Source organism: Falco rusticolus, chromosome 1 (assembly GCF_015220075.1).
Source record: "Falco rusticolus isolate bFalRus1 chromosome 1, bFalRus1.pri, whole genome shotgun sequence".
NCBI classification, from domain to species: domain Eukaryota; kingdom Metazoa; phylum Chordata; class Aves; order Falconiformes; family Falconidae; genus Falco; species Falco rusticolus.
Genome location: NC_051187.1, coordinates 124,681,057 through 124,699,588, shown reverse-complemented (window position 1 = coordinate 124,699,588; position 18,532 = coordinate 124,681,057). Strand labels below are relative to the sequence as shown.

Here is an 18,532-nt window from a genome sequence, read left to right as displayed (position 1 = left end):
ACTCCCACAGCCAAAGGCAGCTGCTCTTTCTCATTTTCTAGAAGCCACTGAACTCACCTGTGGTTGGATGTTTCCTTAGAAGAAATCATTTTCCCCTAACCAAATAGGAAAAGTAAGCAGTGGTCAGACCCAGACCTTACTATTACAATATATTCACATCACTTCAACTTAAGGGTTTAATTTAGGGGGAAGCAAATCATCTCTACTCCAACACAGTAGCCTGAGGGTATCAATATTTTCTTAAAAGGCTACAAAGTTTATTTCTATTTTCCAGTCTTTGTGATGGTTTTCCCCTCTTCCAGATCTGTTTATTGACATGCACTTCTTTTAAAATATGCAACATTAGCACACTTCTCCTAATCAGTTAAATATATTCACCTTTGGTTACAGAAACTAAAGAACAAGCCAAAGACTGAATTCTCTAGAAGCCCTTGGACCGGCTAAGGTAAATTCAGTGCTTTGTCTGTTGTGTCTGAAAAAGGGAAAATCCCTACCTTTTCTTGCTTTTGAAATGCTCACAGTAGTAAAATATTCCCAATTCTGGCTAGCTGAAAAACCTATTCATTAAATCTTCATAAGATTGTAATAATTAGGTAAGATTTCATAACATATTAAATGTTATCCACCCATAAATTTAACATGCCCTCATGGAGAACTCTTGATTCTTCATAATATTACACCAGCATATGATTTTTGACACAATTTAAAAACTCAAACTGCCTGATATATTCTTGCTAGTATACTCAGAGCTTTGCCTGACATATTTATAAATTGTGATCAAAAGCATTTCAGCTACCTGAAAAGAAATTGAAAAAGGACTGGAAACTTGCCTGTTCAGCTGTGGAAGAAAAATCCATCTTTTTTTTGTAAAAAGCCTCCTGCACAGATAAAATAGCTAGGGGTAGAAAACAATGTTTGTTTTGGAGAAACTTCTTACTGATGAGCTGTCTCTCTTGATACTTAAACAGAACTTGCTCAGGTTTGACTGATGCGAATATTTGAAAATATTAACACATGCATTTAATTTTCTGCTGAGATCATTAGATGCATTTCTGAAATACAACATACTGCACATGACGCGTATTAGCAGCTCCATGTAATATTAGCAGCTCTTTAAGCCCTTAGAAGCAGGATTTTAAGTGTGCAGGAAGAAAACGGGATGTTATATTAGAATAAAGCAAGCCAGTTGTAAGGTTGTATCGGTGTTGGTGGGTGGCAGTGGGGGCTGCATTTTTTTTTATTATTTATTTAGCAATCTCAATTTGAAACATTTAAAAACACCGAAATGCCAAGTGTGAGGTCACAGGGACTTAAGTTGCTGAAAGAAGCCAAATGAAGGCAAGTCAACAGTACCAGATGAAATTTTAGAAGACGTAGCTTTGCTTTTTCTTTCTTTTTCCTTTCTGTTTTTATGCCTTTTTTTACTCCTGATATTCTTAATTTCAGCTATTTATTTGTAGCTTTCTTGTATATTTTTCAGCTATGACTCCAGAACACGGAATGCTATTCTGCTTGCGTAACTATGGTGAACAGTCAATATACTAAGCAGCCACTAAATTCATTATTAGCTTGACGTAGTCATGTCCAAGTCCTGTTGAGGTGGATCCACTTGCCTAAGGTATTAATTTTGATGGTATGTGATCAGTTTTGTTAGGGGTTTTGCCTTTTTTAGGTAGAGCTTCCTTCTCTTAAAAATCCATATAGATAGATAGATAGATAGATAGATAAAAGAGAGTCTTAGTTTACTCATAAATATATTGCTTTTTAAGATCTGTGAAACAGTTGAGATTTCAAATTGTGTATTACAGTGTGTCAAAGTATTTTTAACTGAAAACGCTGAGGGTCTTCTCACTGCCTTTGACAAGTGGTTATAGGCCCATCATTAGTAAAGCAGTATCTTCATTAATCTTCCATATTTTGAAAATACAGTAGTTCATTCCAGTGGAAGACACTCTGTGCTCTTCTGAACAAATACTTGCCAAACACTCAAGAGTTTACAGATTAAAATAAGTCAGACAGTCAACTTTTAAATATTGCTCACAAAATGTTACTTCAAGTTGGCGGCACTCTTTCAGTCATGGAACACATCTGCCATTTGCATTTCATTGACCTTGAAGCTTACTGGTTAAAGATGAAACTTCACCTATTCAAAGTAAGCTGTTTAAAACATTAAAATAGATTTTTTTTAAAAAATATATTCCATTTTTAAATTTCCTACTGTTCTTCTTCCATTGAGAAAGCACTGTCTGAACCCAAAGGGATTTCCACATCTAGCTTTCATGCTTTTTGTTGCTCCATGGTAGTGACCGCTAGATTGGCAAATAAAATAATTGCCTTTGAGAGATTTCTTTAAGGACATTACGAGCATGAACTTCATTCTTTTTAAGTAGCTTCTTAAATAAATGCCTCAAAACAAAGTCAACTATTGATCCAATTCTTTGAATAAAAAGTTCTCCCCATTTGACAACAGGATTTACTACTGAAGACAAAACGTACATTAATCTTTCTAGTTTATCGTCTTCAGTTGACAAAGGTAGAATTACAGAGTTGCTGCACAAAGAGAGATTTGTGCCCTCTGTTTGAAATGACAAATCTACATAAATTCATTGACTGTCCTAGGATAAAAGCAATCTTTACATCTCTACGTCTTGTCACCTGAAGAGAAGTAAGGATATAATTTATGCTTTATTGCCCAGTAATATTGTTGAATAACTGTTTATTCTCTGAGCACATTTGTGATTTCCTTGTTTGTTTATTGTAGTGCTGTATTTTTTTCCCCCCTGGAAGCGAAAAAATTACCCAGAATGTCTATTTACTGTCAGGGTAGAAGGGTGGGAATTTTATCCAGGAAACAAACAAACAAACAAAGAAACAACACCCCCACCCCCCACCAGAGCATCTGGAAGAGTTGGTACCAACTTTACTGATTTTACGCTTCTGCCTTCTACCGCTGGGACATCTAATTCGAACCCTAATTTCTAAAGGGAGAAGGATGGGAGAGAAGACAGGAATGTCAATATTCTGTCTGTCACGTGTGTGTACAGCGGGATAAAAACAGCCACTGTGGGACAGAAACGTTTTTTTCCACTGACAGCTGCAGGGAGAAGCTGAGCTAGGACGGATACTGCAGGCACAGGGAAAGGGATCCTTCATGCAGGCTCACCTCCGCAGCTCGCACCTTACATTCCCTTTCCTTACGATAATGGTAGCGGTGTACTTGGCCCTAAGGAACGGACAGGTGAGACCTACTGTGTTGCTCGAGTTGCATGTGGATTTGGGGGACGGGGGACGAAACGGTCAATAAAAGCAGCAAACAAAGGTTCAGCGGCCGTTAAGACAGGTGAAATAAAGCTTGCTCTGCACCGCTCAAGCATAAGCTACACCGAAACGTAAAAGCGCTGCACACAAAGTACACTGCGGCTGGCGAGCCGGGAGTCTCCTTGAAAACATGCTCCGCGCAGCGTTACGGGAGACACACGTACGTAAACACGCATCACAGCGGCACTTACACACACCCGACCGTGCCCGGAGGCGCCCGCGGCCACAGCCGTACCCCCGGGGCGCGCCCCCCCGCCGCTGCCGGGCGCACCTTCCCGGCGCCGCCGCACCGCGGCCGCCAGGCTCCCCACGGGCGGGGGCCGCAGCCTCGCCGCAGCCGCCCGGTACGCGCCGGCCGCCCTCCGTCCCGGCCGCGGTCCCCGGGCGCCCCCCGCCCGGCTGCCCCGTCCCTGCGGCGGCCGGGGGCGAGGCGGGGGTTGCCCTCCCTGCCGCTCCCGCAGCCCGGCGCGGCGTCCGAGGCGTCCGGGGCCACCTCCGCCCGCTCCCCGCCTTCGCCCGCCCGCGGCGCGGCGGCTGCCCCGCTCCCGCCCGCCCCCGCTCCCGCCTCCCCGCGGCGCGCCCGCCCCTCGCCCGGCACCCGGCGCTGCCGCCGGCCGCAGAGCAGCCGCGGCCACGCTGCGCGGCGCGGAGGGACCGGGGCTGGCGGAGCGGCGTGCGGGCGGGGAGGGGAGGCCGGGGAGGGGGGAGGGAATGGGAAGTAGAAGGGAAGGGAAGGGGGGGGGTGCGTGCGGAGGGGGAGGGGGGGGAAATCAAATAAATAAATAACCTCCGCACCAATAAGAGAGGCAGCGGCTGCCGAGCAGGCTGGGATCGAATGGGAGAGGTCTTCCCTGGGCTGTATTTGTTTGTTTGTGACTGGAGCCGCAAAGTTCAGAGCCAAACGTGTTGCTTTCCGGCGGCGGCGGCGGCGACCGCCCCGCTTCACCTGCTCCGCTGACGGGGCGCCCGCCCGGCCGGGGCCGCCCCGCCGCTCTGCGGGCCCGCAGCCCGCCCGCCTCCCCCGCCGCCGCGGCCGCAGGACGGGAGAGCAGCGCGGGGCTGCGCCTCTCGCCCACCCGCCCGCCTTCCCCCCGCGGCTGCCGGGGGGCAACGGACAGGTGAGTCCCGCGTCCCGCACTCCTGCCTCACGCGGCGCGGAGGGTGCCCCCGCACCGGAGTCACCTGTCGCTGCGGGAGCCGCTCGTCTGTCAAACTTTGCCTCCCGTCGGCTCCCGCAGCCCGCGCCGCCGCCTTGCCTTCCGCGGGAAGGGAGCGCTCGGGGTGCATCGGTTTTGCGCAGCGGGATGCGGCGGGGGAGGCGGGGGGTCCCGCTCTGCGGAGCGCCGCTCAGCCCGTAGCGGGAGAGCGGGGTCACCGAGCCCCGTGTCCCCCCACCCCCCCGAGCCGCAGCGCGGCCGCGGAGGCGCCAAGTTCGGGTTCGCCCTGGTGGGAGGGGGCCCGTGGGGCCCGCGCAACAGGCGCCGTCCGGCGGGGGGCGGGCGGCGGGGGGCGCGTCGCCCGCCGGCGCGGGGGTCCCGGGCCCCCCCGTCGGACCGCTGCCCCTGCAGGTAACCCCGCTTGGTTCCCAGCGCCCCCGGGGGCGCGCCGGGCTGGGGACCGGTGTCGCGGCTGCTCGGGAGCGCCGGGCGGCGCGCTCCTCCTGCGGCGGAGAGAAACTTGCCGATCGGCGCGGGCGGCGGGCGAGGGGCTGCTGTCAGCCCCCTGCGCGGAAGGGGCGCGCCGGGGCGGCTGTGCGCGCGGCGGGGGCGCCCCCCGGGCGGGCGGCGGGGAGCGGGCTGCGCGGCGGGGCGCGGGCGCCCGGCAGGTGGAGCCGTGCGGAGCGGCGGCGGCGGCGGCCCCGGGTCTGTCTCGCCCCCGCGGCGCTGGCGGCCGAGCCCCGTGGGCGCGGTGCGAGGCGGCCCCGGTGTCCCCCCGCCGTGTCCCCCCGCCGCCGGAGCGGGGCCCCGGTGGGATGCGGCGGGCGGGTGCGGGAGCGGGCGGGGACGGCGGGCTGCCGTGTTGACATTGTCCCTGGTCACGCGTATTTTTCTGCCGGTGATCGTCTGCCCGTTCGTCACTCCGTGCCGGGAAACTGATGAGATTCTAGGGGTAGTCTGTCTTAATTATCACAGAATGTATAAAAGCGTAATTGCTAAAATTATTCAATAGCGGTTAACAATTAAAAGATTATCCCGGTACTCGGCAGCTAGCGAGGAGCAGACTGTACTAATTGGATAGTTAATGACATTTAAATAGGCAGGCTTTCTCAAAATAGGAAGTTCCACTCTTCCAGGGAACTGAACAGGGTGTATAGAATATTTAATAATTAGACGGCAAGGGTTGGAACGCTTCGGAAAGGGTTGTGGTAATTAAGTTGTTAGCTTGGCCGGCAGCACTGGGACAGACTTTGCACGGTTCTAGAGCGCTGGCTGAGGGAAGGCTGGATTTTCCTCACTTTTCCTTGGATAGGCACATTCAGCTTACACACCGGAGAAATTTGTGTGAAGCCAGATCGAAGGGGAGGCAACATTTTACATACCATCTGCTGAAATCTCCTTCTATCTCCTGCTGACGTAACTTGACCGAATTGATAACGGAACCTGAGTTTTAAGTCACTTTACCGCTGGCTACTCGAGTTTTATGTCACTTCATGCCACTTTACACTGGCTGGAAATAGTTACTGTTTAATATTGTGAAGGCTGCATCAGGGATGGTGTAACAACAAAGTCCTCCTTTAAAAAATAAACAGCTGAAGTAGTGCTTTATTTTATTTATTTTTTCTCCCAATAATAACATGCCGGTATAAACACTACTTCAATAACAGAAGTGATAAATAAATAAACTTCTGCAGGGTTTATTTTATAAACTTATTCTCCACACCTATCATGTTCCTCCCATAACTTGAAAACATTCTATGAGAAACTCAGGCGGTAACTGCATAAACTTGTTGCGTTTTGCTTTAGAAGTTTTCTCAGTGTTATGTGTAGTAAAGTTGACATAAGAGGCAGCACAATGTGATCTTCTGCTTGCTGTGTTTTTTTTTTTCCCAGTGAAGAATTGTTTCCCACTAGCTTAATCAAAGATGTATACTTAAGGAAAACGCCAGAGTTGGAATTAAATAAGAGAGTACATTAACAAATTAAATGGGATATTCCATTTTAAGACCTACTGTAAAGAATAACACATAATTAAAATTGCAAAGTGTGCATGGGCTCTTACATACCTATGCTTTACTCAATCAGTGTTAAGTTTTGTCATCAACATAGTTTTGTCTTCCTTTGAGGTAAAAAAAAAAAATTCCAGAAAGAAATAATCTGTAACACTGGTCTGCATACTGAAAGGGCTAGGAGCGTGTGTCTCCCAAGTCAAGTCAATGAAAATGCTGAGCTTCACAAAAGTTATATCCACAATTGTAAAACCGGTCTGTTTTCTTCTTGTGCTGGATGCCACAGTTCAAAATCTTTTTGTGTTATACCCCAGTCTTGCTCTTTTCACTATTACAGATATCTTTCTCCAACACTTCCTTTATTCTTGCATGCCAGATTATTCAAATGTTTATGAGCATTGCTGCTGACTTCTGAACCTGAATTCCATGCTAGGCTTTCCCAAATGAGGGTTTCTAAAAATCAGAATAATGGAGCTTATTTTTTTTTTCTCTGTATAATAAAAAAAAATCTGTATAAATAAAATCCTATGTCATGTAAAAATGTCAGCTTGAGTGAAGATGGAGTTTAATATTAAGGTTGGGTTTCCTCCAAAACAAAGTATGACTTTCCACACGGCTGATAAATAGATAGCTGAATGTGTTATCAAAGATTTACAAAACACTGATGTCTTGACATCTGGATTTGTGGAGTGTCTTTGATAAAAAATGGAGTGTGAGAAAATGCTGTAGAGGGTTTTTTGAGAAGAAAAAAACCCCAACCCCCAAATAGAAGTAATATTAAAAAAATGTTTTGCATGACATACTGGATTGTATAAAGCTGTTTTGGGGAGTTGTGTTTGTATATATTTTATTATAATGATACCAGCACAAGTTTTCCAATGAAATGAACTCTGCTTGAAAAATCCTTCTAATGAAATACAGATAACTTTTTTTCTGTAACATATACGTATTTTTTTTCCCGATCTTTCCTAACTCTTTAGTGGTAAATCTATGCAACAAGATTCCCCAGCATTAGGAAGCATACTCTTCTGTATTGCTTCCAAACTGTACTGCTTGAAGTCTTTCTTTCACCCTAACATTTGCAATACTAACGTTAAACTTAAATGTCCTTGCTGGGTTGAAAGTACCTTTCTGCTCTTCTGACATTTCCAAAAGATACATACCAATGTTTTACATGTCATCTATCTAGAAACGTTGTATTTACTAAACTCACAGCTCCATATGGATAAACTTAAAAACTTTCATCTCGGAAAATACAGTTGTAGTATTGGGGGTGGGGGGTGGGGCAGGGAGGGAAAGGAGTTTTAAAATCCTGTGTAATTACCATACTCATATTGCTTGTTAACTAAGGGAATGTCAACTTCTGGGCACATGCCTCGGTCATAACAGTAAAATACCCTATGGCTGACTTTGAGGCTTCAGCGTACATTGCAACTCATTTCAGGTAAAACAAATATTTAAGAAACGGATGCAAAATATTTGTTAAATCATTGAAGTGAACAGGCTATAAAATTCAGTATCTGAGAATATTTCCAGTGTAGCTAATAATAATTATGACCTGTGATAGATACCGGAATAAGACTTCTGGAAGCCAGTACTTCTGCTTTTTAAAAAATATGTTGGCTTCATAGAGGCTGAGGGATTTTTTGATGTTATAGTAGCATTTTACTGTATGAAAGATAGCAATTGAAGTTATAAAACAATGAATCCTATAGGCTTAGCAGAATCATGGTCTGCAAATTATCAGAATGACTAAAGCATTAAATTACACTTTTATTTGTGCAATAAAGATAATTTCATACAAGACTTGACTTGCAGTTCTGTTATGTTATGAATATGTTCTTTCTCCTGAAATTGCGTTCTTTCATTCTGCAGAGAAACTAAGTTTTGCTTGTGGACCTGTTACTTCTGAACTATGATGGATACTCTAGGACTAGGGTTTCTTGAGGACTAACATTTTATCAGACAGAGAAGACTGTTGTTGGTTTAGCACACACGCTGGCGCTGTTACGTATCCAAATGTGCCTATTTCCGTGTGAGAAGCAGTCTTTCATTTAACAAATCTTAGCAAGAGAGAGAATCTGTCTGCTTTACAAACTACTTAATTAAATTAACCAAGATTATCGAGATTTAATTTACCTAGTGCCTGGTATCCCAAACAATACATCTATTATGAAGTGAGATGGAATTTGCGAAGATTCTTTTAAAGCATGGACCTTGTTTTAACTGTAGCACGTAGAAAGATCAGCTTGAAGTATTTGCAAATACTTTTCCTCTGGATACAGCAACGAGTCAAAGATGATGTTAGTTTTGTTAATTCAAATTGCATCTGTGATCTTAAACTGTTGCACTAGAGGCAGTCTGCCTGTGAGCTCTGCTGAAATCTAGAACTCTTGAAAATGTCTCTTCTAATCACTGCTAAACGTTCCACTGTTAATTAAGAGGTAATGTAAGTGGAATCAAATGTTACAACAGTGTAATGGTGTCCTGTTGAATATAAGTTCCATGGCTAAGCTGACACACTTTCAGAAAACAAGCATATTTCAGCATTGTCTGTTCGATAGGAAGTGTTTCTGCAAAAGCCTTAAATAATCCCTCACAGATGAATCTGTTCATCATGTTTCTATTGTGGCAGTCTAATGAGAGCGGCATCACTTTCCTTTCATTAGTTGAATACGGGGATAGCTCACAGAAACCTGTAGGGTCACACACACGGTGGTTGTCTACTCCGGTTCTTGCCTGCATCAATACCCAAGACTTCTGCCAGCTGAAGCTTTTACTTGCTCTGAGGGGAAGAGAAAGCAGAAGTCAGCTGTATTCCAGGATGCGCCATCACGACCCATGGCTGTTCAACCGCTCAGATCTGCGGAGGGCAGCTCCCGGCCATCCCTTGTGTGCGATCCTGACCCGCAGGGAATATTTGGAGTAGGAGCATTGTGAACATAAAAAGGGATGAAGTCAAGCTGCTCTTCCCTTCTGATAGACACCTATGAAGTGACAGTTCTATTTATTCAGGAGTCATTCCATCTTTCAAGTAGTGTAAAAAAATCACATTGATTTAATCTCTGAAAAAATACGTGATAAATCATTCTGGCTGAATCACTGTTCCCACACTGGTCTCTACCTTTTTATTGTAAACCTGTTCTCCCTTGGGACAGGGTAACATCGCGATGTAGTCATAATGATGTTCAAAAGAACATGGGCCATTTCCAAGGGCCAGGGAGCAGGGCACCATCGGGGGAGGGCAGGCAGCCAGCAAGGATGGAGCTTGTATTTAGCCCCTTTCAGAGCAAGTGGGGTGAGGGAAGAAAGAAGGATGAAGCATGTGCTAATTGACAGTGCCCCTAGGTCACAGCAAGGGTGAAGCTTGTTGAAGTTTGGACTGAAATACCTCCAGTTTAGCTCTTGAGAGATGGTATTTTGGCAGCTACTTTCACTTTATGGTAGACTGGCCGTTATATGTAGAATTTCAGATGAAAGCATTTGAACTCTTAACAAAATTATCTGAAATTGCGCTGATTTATGCAGTGACAACCAGCTAATATTATGAGTGATAAAACCCATTTAAGCACTGTTCCTGCGGACACTACATACGTGTTTAATCTGACGACAAGTCCTGCTTGTATTTTTAGGACTACAACTTGATATAACAAGAGATATGAAGCATAAGCTTTTAACGGGAGCCAAGTCTGTTTAATACTTTTCTTTTTGGAAACTAAAAACTTTAATTTTGATGGATCTCTGGCAAAGCATCATACCTCAGCAAGTGTACTTAGTACTGTTGCAGTTATATGCTAACACCTGTAAATCATCAGAGTATAACTTGTTCTTGGACAGCAGAGATTGCTAAACCTATTCTTATGTTACACTGAAGTAAAAAACTACACTCAAAGAACATACAAGTCTTGCCACGGTGGTTTTTAAGTATTTCTGTTAGCTGCAGTGAAGGGGATAAACTACAGGGATGAGAATCAAAATGGACTAGCTGGTGGTCTAAGGGGAAATCAAGCTTTGGAGAGAAGAGGTGATAGTTAATACATTCATCTTTTTTTTTTATAATATATTAAATTTCAGTAAATACGCTGCTAATTTAGGGTATGGCACAGGATAGCTTGTGAATTAGATACCATGGGTAAGAAGGTACTGTCCAATGACTTAAAAGTGCCTATTAATTTAATTGGATTTTTAGCTGCGTTTCAGATTAAACTGCACATGTATTCCTAGTCCATTGCCGTAGGAAGTAAAATATGTGCCTTTGCAAATGCAAGACTAATTAATTTTGCTTCACTTTGCAGAAGATTTATTGTGGCTTATGTGTCCCCAGGAAAAGGAATTGTGGATTGTTGTAAAGTGCTCTAGAATGGAGATTTTATTTTTTTTTTCTTTTTTAATAAAGATTGACTAGTTAAGGCTTATTTCAGTGAAAGCTAGGATTAGCAACACTAAGGCACAGGTAGAATAAGGGTTAGATTTTACCACCATTCCTTAGACTCACTGCTAAATACTTCTAACTTAGTCTTTGCTCAGATACGCTTTTTGATTTCTCATGCTAAAAATGGGGAAGGAACTACAAAAAATGAGAGGAGACTGCATTGGACTGACTGGAAAACCAGCAACAGCTGTTACAGCAATCAAGGGGGGTGGCAAGTAGTTACTCTTTAGTAGGAACCAAAGGAGTGAGGAATGGATTTAACATAAAGAAGAAAAAGGGGTGATGAGAAGAGAGAACAGCTACAGGAAGCCTTAAAATACTGTCTTGTCAGAAGTTCCTGGGACAAAGAGGTTAGTCAACAAGGGGGGGAAATGATTTTTTTTTTTTTTTTTTGTAATTAAAAAAAGCCTTACTCTTTTTCTGGGTAAGAAGTTTGTCTCTTGAAGAGCTTGTAAGGTGCTGTAGGGGATATGGAGTGAGTGAACCTCAAACAGCACACAGATTCTTTGGGTTTAAGCCAGATGGGGAAGAACTATTCTCTATATGCACAGAGTTTACTCCATGCTGTGTGGACTCATGTTCTTGGAGGACAGGAAGAGCTTTCAGCAATTTCTAAAATTTTCTGCCCTTGTTTCCTTTATAATAGACTCTCATCCTACTGACTTTTCCTCTGTCTTTGTTTTCTTTACTTCTGTGATTGAAGAACATGAGGATCTGAAGATAAAATTGACCTAAACTGAAAACTTCCTGAACCAGTAGAATTGACTGGGGCTGTGATCACACTCAATTTCACACTGCTACTAGTGTCACGTAGAGTAATACTGTGAAGGATTCTGTCAATTTTTGGTTCAGCTGCTAGTTGTCATAATGGTAAAGAATCACAGAGAGAGCCACTATCGTCAGTCAGTGAATGAGAAACTTTATTAGAGAAAGGAAAACTGGTATTTTTTCTGAAGCTTTCTTTTTTTTTTTTTCCCCCTTATTATAAAGCTTCACATAGAATCTTTTCATTTCCTGACTGAATATCTGCAGCTGATTTTCAAAAACTGTACATGACATTTGAAGCCTTGGTTCCATACATATTTGTCCTGTTGGAAAAGTTAAATTGTTCCAACTCTTTGGCTATTCATTTCTATTCTCTAACAACCTTCTCGGCTGAATTATTTAGAGGGCTGCACACACAACCAATCTAAACTGAGTAATTCTGTGGTGCAAAGGGAAAAAAAAACCAAAGCAAAACCCCCAAGATTTCTTTAACCATATTGAGTCACCACGCTGCCCCCAAATAGTTTTGCTGGTGCCCATGTGGGTGCGGAGTAAGGACAGGATTTTCTCCTCGAGGGAGGAGGAGGAGGTGGGATCAGCTTTAGCCAGCATTGTCACAAGAAGGATTTGTAGAACTTCTGCCTTATGCTTGATATCCCCTATACTCTGTAATTAGAAGGTTTTGCAATGATTTCATTATCATCTTTAATATTCTGTGTTCTGCCATAACAACTACAGACCTACTTGAGATTGCAGGACAGGACTCTCTCATGCTAGGTGGCATGTGCATTTAATGAGTAGAGATTCTGTTCTGTCCTTGTAATGGGCATAAGGTTCCACTGTTTGTCAAGATATATGCACTTGTGTATGCAGCATATCTAATAAAACGTGTAAGAATATTTGTTCCTATTTAGGACTTAAGAAAATGTATCTAAACTTTAAGCTTACTCATGTTTGGTTTTGGTGGTGGGGTTTTTTTTGTTTGTTTTTCGCTAACTCATGGAACGTTCTGCCATCTGTTCTTCATGGGCAATTTATTGGCTTTCAGATCACAGACTGAAAGTGCTGTTTTCTATTTATGTATTAATAACTCCTGGTATAGCATAAGTAGTGTGCAGCTATCGATTGTAAATAATTCTTTGCTAAGGAAATCTTTTATTGCTGCTTTTCCTTAGTCAACTACAATGACAGTCTCCACCCACCCAGCAAGTCTTCCTTTTTGCTCTTCTATTTTGCCTCATCTGTTTCTCTGGTGTGCCTGCATTTCTGCTGTCATTGTAGTTACCTGCGTTTACAACTAGTCATTGAATTCGCTGTGCGCAGCCCTGAGTGCTGTATCCTGAGCTTTGTGAGCGGCTCTCCTTTCCTTTCAGTCTTTGACTGTCTCATTGCCCTTCACCTCCCCACAGAAATGCTGCGAAATTGATGCTTCGGAAGCCGAGTCTGAGTCTCAGAAAATCCTTTTTGTGAATAACCTGTAAGCCTGGAAAAAGATCGGTTGTGAAATCTGGGTATCGGCCCTTCTGCCGTATCTTTCTTGTAGAAAGAGGAAAGCATGAGGGAAAGATGCGGTAACGCGATGGTATTTTTAAGAATAAAAATACGATCTATTGCCCAAAATTATACCTTCATTAGTGCAGGTATTATGATCCACTTAAGAGTGCTCAGCGGTCACACCTGCTCAGAACAACACAAGGAGCATATCGCTTGGGTTTTTCTGAAGGCAGGTTGAAGCCAGCGAAAGGGAAGTGAAAAGCTTGCCAACTTACCCAGTGAAAAGCCATGCACTGGGTGCATTGCTATAAGGCTCGATTTGGGTCACTATTGTGGTAATCCATCTCAGTCTTGCTTTTGGGAGGCCGCTTCTGAGTTTAATGTCAATTTACATTTCAGTGAATACCTGGTTTCAATTCAGTTTCTTCGCTGCAGTGAAGGTAGCCTTACTTATTACATGACAGCGTTTCTGAAAATGCCTATCATGGTTGTAAAATGCTTGCAGTGACAAAACACACAGTAAAATATAAACTGTAGAAAATAATATTGCTCACTGAACTGCCAGTACATTCAGCCTCAGTAAAACAAAAGACGCTCCTGAAGTGATCCTACATTTCCCTAACACTCCTTCAGTACTCCAAGATGATGAATGAATGTCTCTATATGTTTAAAGCCTCCGGAGTCTAGACTCTGAGGGGACCCTCAGTAGAAGTTTAAATGTCAGTAGGAATTTTTTTGTTTAAATGCCCTCAATAACCTCAGTAGAAATGTTGCTTCATGGGGAGAAAAATGCATCTCATAAGCAAGATATTTCAGGAATTATGCATTCAAACCACTATCGTGAACTTCATTTTTACAAACCATAATTATTATTATAGTATTATACCTGCAGTTCCTTGAAATCAATAATCATTATGTTATCTAATATAATTTTTGCAAGGAAATATACAAGGACAGCGTGTGACACACTGCAAAGTAAAAATTGTACATACTTTGTTCTCTGCAATTTTGCTACTGCAGCTTGCTCTCTGTTCCTCAGAACTCTGACAAATGCTACCAAATATACTGCATATTATAAGTACAACAGTGATAGGTCCTCAATATTTTATTGTTATCACTGCTGTGGAAATAACTAAACACAAGTATGTTTTATGATAATTTTAGATCACTGATAACTTAAAGGTTTACATAATTCAAGGCTTTTCAGTGTGTACAATGTATGTACTTTGACTCTGGCTATGCCTGCTGATGGAAAAACTGTTGAAAACATCCTTTTCTTCACGTTTGACACGATTATCACATGCCCTGCTCTTCTCAGTTTCTTTCGCAGAACTACTCTTCATGAAACCATCTCTAGCTAAAAGAAACATCACATTTACTCCAGGTATATAATCCTTCCCTTCTAACGGTAGTTCATAATTAAACCAAAACAAACCCAGAAAACAAAAAAAGTCCATTTGTCTCTTAAAAAATTGTTTTTATCTGTATGTAAATATTTTCTTAGCATATTGGACCTGAAATCCACTATGAAAATGCTGAATACTAAACTACATCAGACTGGAAGCTAAAGTTTTAGTTTTCTGCTGGACCAGTATTTTTTCTTGGTTATTTTAATCTTGTCAACTTCTAGTTTTTCACATTTTTATCTGAAGTTATTCAAATGTAATTAAATAAAAGACTTGAAGATGTTCTTTAAGTGGAAGATTGCTAGAGATTTAATGCTTTCTTGTTGAAATTCACATAAGCTTTTCTGCACAGTTCTGTAAACTGTAATGTTTTTGTAAAATCAACTCCTAGTTGAACTGTATTAATTTAAAAATTAGCAACTGTGCAATACATCAGTTTCTTGCACATAAAGAATACTATTTTTGAAACAAAAATCTGCTGTTTCTAATTTTGTGGTTTACAAAATGGGCATTCTTCAATTCTACTTATTTATTTTGTATCACTTGTCAGTTTCAAGCTGGTTTAAAAAAAATACCCTAGGACCCAGTCTTGCTAATATTCGTGCATATTCAAGCTAGAGTTAAAAACATATAAATGAGAGTGTGCATAAAATAACTTTCAATGCTGTAGCTCCAATCTAAATCTAAAAATGCATAACTTTCAGACATCTGAAAAGATCAGGTATTTGAAAAAAATGGCATGATGCTAACACTTGTTTTCTTTTACATAGTACATTCTCACCTCTTTTGATAGTACCCATAATTTTGCTGTTAAAACTAAGATTATCATGTGGTTCCTTTGCATTGCAAAATATTTCTTACGACGCATTTGAATAAGTTTAGTTTTAAATCCTTCGTATTTATTTCTGGCTTTGAGTCTTATTGTGTCCATGCAGAATCACAGAAAGGCTTGAGTTGGAAGGGACTTTAAGGATCATCTAGTTCTAAGCCCCCTGGTATGTGCGGGGACACCTCCCACCAGACCAGGTTGCTCCCAGCCCCATCCAGCCTGGACTTGAACACTGCCAGGGATGGGGCATCCACAGCTGCTCTGGGCAACCTGTGCCCGTGTCTCACCACCCTCACAGTACAGAATTTCTTCCTCATATCTAGTAGAAATCTGCCCTTTTTCAGTTTAAAAATGGTAACTTGTTCTGTATCTGCAAGCAAATGAGGCAAACATTTTAAAATATTAGCTGGCAAATTGGAAAAAGTGTAAATTGCTCTCTACCTGAAGACCCTTTATATAAAGAGCAACATGGAAAAAAGTAATACTCTAGTTTTCCATTGAGAATTAGCTCTAAGGTGTGCACTACTAAGTAGATAATATAACCTGCTGAATACTAAAGGGTTATATCTCCATTCATTGCAACTAGAAAAAAATTATAAAATATATATGAGAACTTAAAATGCAGGAATAGCTGGTAAAACACTTAACTGAATTTCCTCATTTGTTAGCATGTGTTTTCTTAAATACTGAAGAGCTCGTTATTCTTATAAAATAACTTTGACATCTTAGCCTTGTCTGGTTCTTGTGAAGCATGTCTAGGTCCGATTTGGATTTAAATTCAAAACCTTTGTATAGTTTCAAGGTGATAAGTACATTGAAACCCGTTTTTTTGACTCAGTTGTGATTGTCTTATTGTCCCATTTATCCTCCATATTTTAATTTCCTATAATAAAGTTGGTAAAATTTTCAAGTAAATAATATATAACAGTCTTTAAATTGGGGAAGGATCTCTTTTTTTTTTTTTTTACTTTTATTTGAAATAATTTTATTTCTGATTTATTTTTGCAGTCAACTTAGCAGAAATTAGTGTATTAATTTCTTATTACTTCATTGAATTTTGCATTTACATTAACATTAAATCTTCATGCTTTAAAGTACATGTGGAGCTGATGAGAAACTTAATACTGTCAGTGAATTCCAGATTCAACTAATTTTATTTCCAGTGCACTTTTTTTTTTTTCTTTTAATTATCTTTTGGACAGAATGTGAAAAGCTATGGAAAAAGTTTTATCGTTACTTAATTTTCTTGCCATTGTTTGATTATCTGATATACAGGAGGCCAGTGGAAGCCTCATTCTCTTTTACTGTGGATTAAAAGAGCTAAATATAACCTTTGTCACTGGCTCTGGAGAGCTCTTGCACAAAGTAATATTCTACTAAATTGAAAGCTTCTCATAGTCAATAATCACTTTATGTAATAGGCATATATCTTATCTCCTAGCTCAATTATCATATAAAGGTGCTTTATTGGGAGGAATTTGCTTAGGTAGGCCGGTTATTTGGTTGAAATCCAGCAATGTGGTGAATTAATTTCTTGATAGCCACGTGCAAAGCTTGTAGACTGTAGTGACTGGCTCTGTAGCCCTCTCGGTCTGTCAATGATACTTACCTATGGATTAATGGTAAAAGCATTACTCCGTTGGTTTGGGAAGCTAATTTAACTTTGCAATCTGAATGGCTAGCCTAAACAAGGTCTCTTGTTTGCTAGGTACCCTTTATCCCTTTATAGTGCCACTTAATGCTGATTTATAACATATTTTTCTTCCTGTTTGTCTCTGCTGTCGGATACTATGCTGAATTCAACGTACAAATGAGCTGAAGATGCTCTTTCCTAATAAATACGTACTTGTCACTGGCTACCTTTGCTGTATATGGTCTGGATTGTTCTAGATATAGCAGGTACGGTCAGGCGCACAATTTAATTCAGGGAACTTTAACAGAATGATCTAGTCTGCCTGGTTAGAGCGCTTTGGCTCTCTGTGCTTCATGGAGAAACTGCCTTTTGAGGTACGGTCAGAGGAGTGCCTGCTCAGTGAGGGGCTGCGGTCAGCCGGCCAGTAGAAAATGCCAGGTGTCCAGTGCTTTGTGTGAAATCTCACATCTCTTCAGGGCTCGAAAGGCTGAAGCAGGGCTGTACATCAGGAGCCAGAAATCTGGAGTTCTTTTTATGGGAGTAAACACCTGAGTGCGAGGAACTTACTCGCTCTAGGAGGACAGCAACAGCCACCGCAGGCAGCTCTTGGTGCTTAGGGCACTTGCACAGACAGCGAGAACGCCAGTTCTTCGGGCTGCCTGCCATCTTTTGAAGGGACTTCAGTTAATAACTCCTGTGTCCTCCAGAAAACAGCAGGTTAGTTTATTACTGCGCAACAAGTAGTTCTGAGAGGAGTGGGAATAACCAAAGAACATTACTCTGAAATGCAGTGAGTGTGAGAGGAGAGAGGAGGTCTTGAGTGTGCCATTAGATTGCTTTTGCTTTTTTTTTTTTTTTTTTTTTTTCCATTACATAGTTATTGGGTAAACAGATGAAATCCTGTGAGCAGGAACTAGAATCTGGGTCTCAACTCTAAAGTTTTAAAGCTGCTGATTGCTAAGGTCATCGACGCACAGACATTCAGTGTCAGAACTGGATATAAAAGATCTGGCATTTAGGCATTGTTAGCGAATGTCAGCTATTGTAGATGGAGAATGAATAGCTTTAGAAGTAAGTTTACTGAAGTATATAAGCCACCTTTCTACTATCACAATATTCTTATGTGCTTTACAAAAGCAGAATGTCTTTTTTTATTTAATGTGTTAGAGGGTGTCACAGTTAAAATTTCAGCTAGCAGGGAACTTGAATGGAATTCCAGGATTCAAACTATGTAGATCAGATAACTGTATTGTACCAGATAAAACACTGGGGAAACATTTCTCTACTGTTTTACTGTCAAGCGATAATGTTTAGCAATTTGCTAACAAAAAGAAAATTAAGACTGTGTTTGGGAGCCTGTACAGTGGCAGTCCTAGCAAAGGCTTCTAAGTATTCAACAAAATCACTTTAAAGAAAAAACGCTGAAAAGAAGATGTAAGTCTAAACTCCATACCGCTAATATGTGTCCCCCCTACTAATGAACGCCTTC

General features: G+C 41.9%; 1 long non-coding RNA gene across 1 annotated transcript in view; it reads left to right on the top strand.

Annotated features, from left to right (window-relative positions):
- The first annotated feature begins 4,370 nt into the window (after positions 1-4,370).
- LOC119153207 overlaps positions 4,371-18,532 on the top strand; it is a 559,933-nt gene continuing 545,771 nt past the window's right edge. Inside the window, exon 1 of the long non-coding RNA XR_005106089.1 lies at positions 4,371-4,436. This is a non-coding gene — a long non-coding RNA (uncharacterized LOC119153207). The remainder of the gene's footprint in view (positions 4,437-18,532) is intronic.